This window comes from Procambarus clarkii, chromosome 33 (assembly GCF_040958095.1).
Source record: "Procambarus clarkii isolate CNS0578487 chromosome 33, FALCON_Pclarkii_2.0, whole genome shotgun sequence".
NCBI classification, from domain to species: Eukaryota; Metazoa; Arthropoda; class Malacostraca; order Decapoda; family Cambaridae; genus Procambarus; species Procambarus clarkii.
This window is the reverse complement of record NC_091182.1, coordinates 21,711,981-21,719,585: the sequence shown is the minus strand read 5'-3', so window position 1 is coordinate 21,719,585 and position 7,605 is coordinate 21,711,981. Positions and strand designations below refer to the sequence as shown.

General features: G+C 38.3%; 1 non-coding gene across 1 annotated transcript; it reads left to right on the top strand.

Moving 5' to 3' along the window:
- Positions 1-4,583: 4,583 nt before the first annotated feature.
- On the top strand, positions 4,584-4,656 carry TRNAR-UCG (transfer RNA arginine (anticodon UCG)). The gene has a single exon. It is a non-coding gene; the product is annotated as a tRNA-Arg (tRNA).
- The last annotated feature ends 2,949 nt before the right edge of the window (positions 4,657-7,605 follow it).

Here is a 7,605-nt window from a genome sequence, read left to right as displayed (position 1 = left end):
CTCACCATCCCCCACTCCCCTGTCCCCTTGTTTTCCCCACCATTCTCCATTTCCCTGTCCCCTCGTCCCCCACCATCCCAAAGTCCCTCATCCCCTCGTCCTCCCCACCATTATCCCCTCCCCTCTCCCCACATCCTCTCCACCATTCCCCATTCCCTCATCCGATGCATTTCCAAATGAGCTGATGTTCCCATCAGAAAATTGGGAACATCAAATGATCTGATGATGTCATCAATGATATGTCATGGGTTCGTATCCTGGCCGGGGAGGATTTACTGGCGCAATTCCTTAACTGTAGCCTCTGTTTAACGCAACAGTGGCTGTACAAGAATGTAACAACTCTTGTATATATCTCAAAAAAAATAAAAAAAATATATATAAGAAAAACAGTTAAATAAACTTAATGAAAAAATGAAAAAAAAAAAACTATTCCAACAAAATGAACGGTATGGTAAACAACACAGCTCAATTCCAATGCAATGTCACACACAATAATTAAATCAAAATGTAAATAAATCGAAATCTATGAAAATTCGATGGCGCTGTTCAAAATATAACATGTTTTTACCTGTCATAGGTGTCGCATCTTTACTTATACTCACGAAATAAATGGTATGGTAAACAACACAGCTCAATTCCAATGCAATGTCACACAAAAAATTATATCAAATTTAAAATAAATTGATATGTATGAAAATTGAATTTGTCAATGCATTCGGAATCACTGAGATGGAATCGTAACATATTTATTATAACGTGTGTGGCTCTTACGTGCAACATATGGCGCTGTTTCTTAGAAAAATATCATTTTTTTACCGGTCTCAGGTATGGCATCTATTCTTATACCTACGAAATGAACGGAATGGTAATCAAAGCTCAATTCCAATGCAATGTCACAAAAAATAATTAAATCAAATTAAAAATATATCGAAATCTATGAAAATTAAATTTATCAATGCATTCGGAAACACAGAAATGGAATCGTAACATATTTAGTAGAGAGTGTTCATATTACGTGCAATAGATGGAGCTCTTTTTCCCAAAAAGTATGTTTTTATCTGTTACAGGTGTGGCATCTATGTAGTAGGTATAAAAACATGCACGTATTCGAATTGGACATTGTGTCAAAATTTCAAAGTAATCGATGTAGGACTTTCGGAGATTACAACATGTGTTGCCCTTATGTCCAACATATTTTGCCGGAAAAAAAACTGTTTTTTCCTGTCACAGGTGAGGCATGTATATAGTAGATATACAAAAACATGCGCCTATTCGAATGCAACGTTGTATCAAAATTTCAAAGCATTCGGTAAGGAGGTTTCGAAGATTTCCATCACATAAAAAACACAGTTTATCAAACAAAGCATGTTTTTTTCTGGTCACAGATGTGACATCTATTTAGCATGTATATAAAAAACCACTCGGATGCAAATGGAATGCTGTGTGAAAATTTCAAAGTTACTAATCATATTACTAATCATATTGCATTAGCGTTAATATAATTAATATTATGCCTTACTCTGTTTTCATTCAAGCAAATATTTAATTACTGTTTTTTGTGAGTGAATGACTAATCAAAATTATAGAATCCTCTCATTGCTTCAGATAACTGTACAACAAAAGTACAGATCAAGGTTACATTGTTCCTCATTATAACGAAGAGTTCAAATGGTAAAGTTATCACACACAGGGGGTCCAAAAGTACATCAACAACCATCAGACCATTTAACTCTTACCAAATCAAAGCTGGGAAGGCAAGGACTGAATTAGATGAATGGACGCTAGAAACCTAACTAAGGATTCATTCAGTGTGAACATGTACAAGTGTGTTCGGAATGAGGCCAAAGTTTGCGTAGTTTCAAAAGTTGATAAAATAATAACCAACAGACTCAGAAGTCCTCACCATAGTCGAACAATACCTAACAATACAGGAACCAGGAGCTGAGGTTCGACGTGGCAAACACTAAAAAACTAATACAAAGGTACGTTACATGTGAGACCGTGTGGCATAATGCCTAAGGCGTCGGACTTCGGATCCGAAGATTGCAGGTTCGAGTTCTGTCACGGTCGACATACAGTTTTTTCACGAGGAAAGAATGAAAAGAACGCTTCATATCGATAAAAATGTGCTCAAAGGACAGGCAGTATTCACCATACATTATGGGATAAAACCACTAACAAAATGACAATGGAGAATTTCGCTATTGTATATGGTAAAAAAAAAAACATTTATATGTAAACTAACAGTACCTATCCACGCGTTGCTGTGATTCAGCAACACTGAACCACAGCAACCCTCCACTGTCTCCCAGTCCTTCCCCACTATTTCCCCTTCTCCCACGTCCCATCGTCCTCCCAACTATTTCTCACTATTCCGTCCCCTTTTCTTCTCAACCATTTTCCCCCTCTCTCATCAATTTGTCCTCACCACAATTCCTCAATCCAGCGTCCCCTTGTCCTCCTAACCATTCCCCACTCCATCGTCCCCTCGTCCTCCTATCATCTCACACTCCCCGGTCCCCTCGTCCTCTCTACCCTTCCATCCTCCCCTCTTCCCCGTCTCCTGGTCCTTCTCCCCATCCTCCTCTCCCCTGTCCCCTTGTTTTGCCCACCATTCTCCATTCCCCTGTCCCCCCCATCGGAAACTCCCCCAGCCCCTCGTCCTCCCCACTATTATCCCCTCCCCTGTCCCTATGTCCTCCCCACCATTTCCCACTCCTTCATGTGATGCAATCCCAAATGATCTGATGTTCCCATCAGAAAATTGGGAACATCAAATGATCTGATGTTCTCATCACTGAAATATAAGAAAACAGTTAAAAAAAACTTAATGAAAAAATGAAAAAATAAACAAATAAACTATTCCAATAAAATGAACGGTATGGTTATCTTGAGGTTATCTTGAGATGATTTCGGGGCATTTTAGTGTCCCCGCGGCCCGGTCCTCGACCTGACCTCCACCCCCAGGAAGCAGCCTGTGACAGAAGGCTAATCACCCAGGTACCTATTTTACTGCAAAGTAACAGGGGCATAGGGTGAAAGAAACTGTGCCCATTGTTTCTCGCTGGCGCCTGGGATCGACCCCGGGACCACAGGATCACAAGTCCAGCTTGCTGTCCGCTCGGCCGACCAGCTCCCCTAGACACAGCTGACATGGTAACATGTCAGACATGACATGTTACATATAGACATGGTAAACAACACAGCTCAATTACAATGCAATATCACACAAAATAATGAAATCAAAATTTAAATAAATCGAAATCTATGTAAATTCCATTTAATAATGAAATCAGATACATTGAAATGGAATTGTAGCATATTTAGTTTAGCGTGAGATGCTCTTACGTGCAACAGATGGCGCTGTTTAAAATAAAGAATGTTTTTACCTGTCATAATTGTGGCATCTACACTTATACTTACGAAATAAATGGTATGGTAAACAACACAGCTCAATTCCAACGCAATGTCACAGAAAATAATTATATCAAAATTAAAATAAATTGATATCTATGAAAATTTAAATTGTCAATGCAATCGGAAGCACTGAGATGAAATCATATCATATTTATTATAGCGTGTGTTGCTCTTACGTGAAACAGATGGCGCTGCTTCATAAAAAATAGAATGTTTTTTTACCTGTCACAGGTATAGCATCTATTCTTATATCTACGAAATGAACGAAATGGTAAACAACACAGCTCAATTCCAATGCAATGTCAAACAAAATAATTATATCATATTAACAATAAATCGAAATCTATGAAAACTCATTTTATCAATGCAATCGGAAACACTGAAATGGAATCGTAACATATTTAGTAAAGAGTGTGTTGATATTACGTGCAACAGATGGCGCTATTTTCAAAAACGTATGTTTTTTTCTTGTCAAAATTTCAAAGCTTTCGGTAAGGAGGTTTCGAAGATTTCATTAACATGAAAACATGTGAAAAACGCAGTTAATCAAACAAAGCATGTGTTTTCTGGTCACAGACGTGACATCCATATAGCATGTATAAAAAAAACCACTCGGATGCAAATGGAATGTTGTGTGAAAATTTCAGAGTTACTAATCATATTGAATAAGCGTAAATATAATTAATATTACACTTTACTCTGTTTTCACTCAAGCAAATATTTAATGACTGTTTTTTGTAAGTGAATGCCTAATCAAAATTATAGAATTCTCTCATTGCTTGAGATAACTGTACAACAAATGCACAGTTCAAGGTTGCATAGTTCCTCATTATAACGAATAGTTAAAATGGTAAAGTTATAACACACAGGGGGTCCAAAAGTACATCAACAACCATCAGACCATTTAACTCTTACCAGATTAAAGCTGGGAAGGCACGGATTGAATTAGATGCATGGACGCTAGAACCCAAACTAAGGATTCATTCAGTGTGAACATGTACAAGTGTGTTCTGAATGAGGCCAAAGTCTTGCGTAGTTTCAAAAGTTGATAAAATAATACTGTCAGACTTAGAAGTCCTCACCATAGCCGACCAATACAGGACCCAGGAGCTGAAGTTCGACGTGGCATACACTAAAAAACTAACACAACGCTACGTTACACGTGAGACCGTGTGGCCTAATGGATAAGGCGTCGGACTTCGGATCCGAAGATTGCAGGTTCGAGTCCTGTCACGGTCGACATACAGTTTTTTCATGAGGAAAGAACAAAAAGAACGCTTTATATCGAAGAAATGTGCTCAAAGGACAGGAAGTATTCACCATCTATTTTGGGATAAAGCCACTAACAAAATGACAATGGAGAATTTCGCTTTTGTATATGGTAAAAAAAAACATTTATATGTAAACTAACTGTACCTAACCACACGTTGCTGTGGCTCAGCAACACATGTGCGTTGCTGAGCCACAGAAACCTTCCACTGTCTCCCAGTCCTCCCCTACTATTCCCCCTTCTCCCACATCCCATCGTCCTCCCAACCATTCCTCACTCTTCCCTCCCCTCCTTCTCCTAACCATTCCCCCTCCCTCATCCCTTTGTCCTCCCCACAATTCCCCAATCCAGCGTCCCCTCATCCTCCTAACCATTCCCCACTCCATCGTCCACCTCGTCCTCCCACCATCTGCCACTCACCGGTCCCCTCGTCCTCCCTACCCTTCCACCCTCCCCTCTCTCCCATCCCCTGATCCTCCTCACCATCCCCCACTCCCCTGTCCCCTGATCCTCCTCACCATCCCCCACTCCCCTGTCCCCTGGTCCTCCTCACCATCCCCCACTCCCCTGTCCCCTGATCCTCCTCACCATCCCCCACTCCCCTGTCCCCTGGTCCTCCTCACCATCCCCCACTCCCCTGTCCCCTTGTTTTCCCCACCATTCTCCCTTCCCCTGTTCCCTCGTCCCCCACCATCCCAAACTCCCCCATCCCCTTGTCGTCCCCATTATTATCCCCTCCCCTCTCCCCACATCCTCCCCACAATTCCCTACTCCCTTATCCGATGCATTCCCAAATGATCTGATGTTCCCATCACAAAATTGGGAACATCAAATGATCTGATGATATCATCAATGAAATATAAGAAAAACAGTTAAAAAACTTAATGAAAAAATGAAAAAAAAAAAAAACTATTCCGACAAAATGAACGATATGGTAAACAACAGCTCAATTCCAATGCAATGTCACACAAAATAATTAAATCAAAATGTAAATAAATCGAAATCTATGAAAATTCAATTTATTAATGAAATCAGATACATTGAAATGGAATTGTAACATATTTAGTATAGTGTGAGATGCCCTTATATGCAACAGATGGCGCTGTTCAAAATATAACATGTTTTTACCTGTCATAGGTGTGTCATCTATACTTATACTCACGAAATAAATGGTATGGTAAACAACACAGCTCAATTCCAATGCAATGTCACACAAAATAATTATATCAAATTTAAAATAAATTGATATGTATGAAAATTGAATTTGTCAATGCATTCGGAAGCACTGAGATGGAATCATAACATATTTATTATAACGTGCGTGGCTCTTACGTGCAACATATGGTGCTATTTCTTAGAAAAATATAATTTTTTTACCGGTCACAGGTATGGCATCTATTCTTATACCTACAAAATGAAGGGAATGGTAAACAACACAGCTCAATTCCAATGCAATGTGAAACAAAATAATTAAATCATGTTAAAAATAAATCGAAATCTATGAAAATTCAATTTATCAATGCAATCAGAAACAATGAAATGGAATCGTAACATATTTAGTAGAGAGTATGTTGATAATATGTGCAACAGATGGTGCTGTTTTTCCCCAAAAGTATGTTTTTGTCTGTCACAGGTGTGGCATCTATGTAGTAGGTATATAAAAACACGCATAATGTATTTATTATAGCGTGTGTTGCTCTTCAGTGCAATAGATAGTGCTGTTTCTTAAAAAAAAAAAAATGTTTTTACCGGTCACAGGTGTGGCATTTATTGTTATACCTACGAAATGAACGGAATGGTAATCAAAGCTCAATTCCAATGCAATGTCACACAAAATAATTAAATCAAATTAAAAATAAATCAAAATCAATGAAAATTCAATTTATCAATTCATTCGGAAACACAGAAATGGAATCGTAACATATTTAGTAGAGAGTGTTCATATTACGTGCAATAGATGGAGCTCTTTTTCCAAAAAAAGTATGTTTTTATCTGTTACAGGTGTGGCATCTATGTAGTAAGTATAAAAACATGCACGTACTCGAATGGGACATTGTGTCAAAATTTCAAAGTAATCGGTGTAGGAGTTTCGGAGATTACAGCATGTGTTGCCCTTATGTCCAACATATGGTGCCAGAAAAAAAACTGTTTTTTCCTGTCACAGGTGAGGCATGTATATAGTAGATATACAAAAACACGCGCCTATTCGAATGCAACGTTGTGTCAAAATTTTCAAAGCATTCGGTAAGGAGGTTTCGAAGATTTCCATCACATAAAAAAACAGTTTATCACACAAAGCATGTTTTTTTCTGGTCACAGACGTGACATCTATATAGCATGTATATAAAAACCCACTTGGATGCAAATGGAATGCTGTGTGAAAATTTCAAAGTTACTAATCATATTGCATTAGCGTTAATATAATTAATATTATGCTTTACTCTGTTTTAATTCAAGCAAATATTTAATTACTGTTTTTTGTAAGTGAATACCTAATCAAAATTATAGAATTCTCTCATTGCTTCAGATAACTGTACAACAAATGCACAGTTCAAGGTTGCATTGTTCCTCATTATAACGAATAGTTCATATGGTAAAGTTATAACAAACAGGGGGTCCAAAAGTACACCAACAACCATCAGACCATTTAACTCCTATCAGATCAAAGCTGGGAAGGTAAGGACTGAATTAGATGCATGGACGCTAGAAACCTAACTACGGATTCATTCAGTGTGAACATGTATAAGTGTGTTCGGAATGAGGCCAAAATCTCACGTAGTTTCAAAAGTTGTAAAATAATACTGTCAGACATAGAAGTCCTCACCATAGCCGAACAATACCTAACAATACAGGACCAAGGAGCTGAAGTTCGACGTGGCATACACTAAAAAACTAACACAACGCTACATTACATGTGA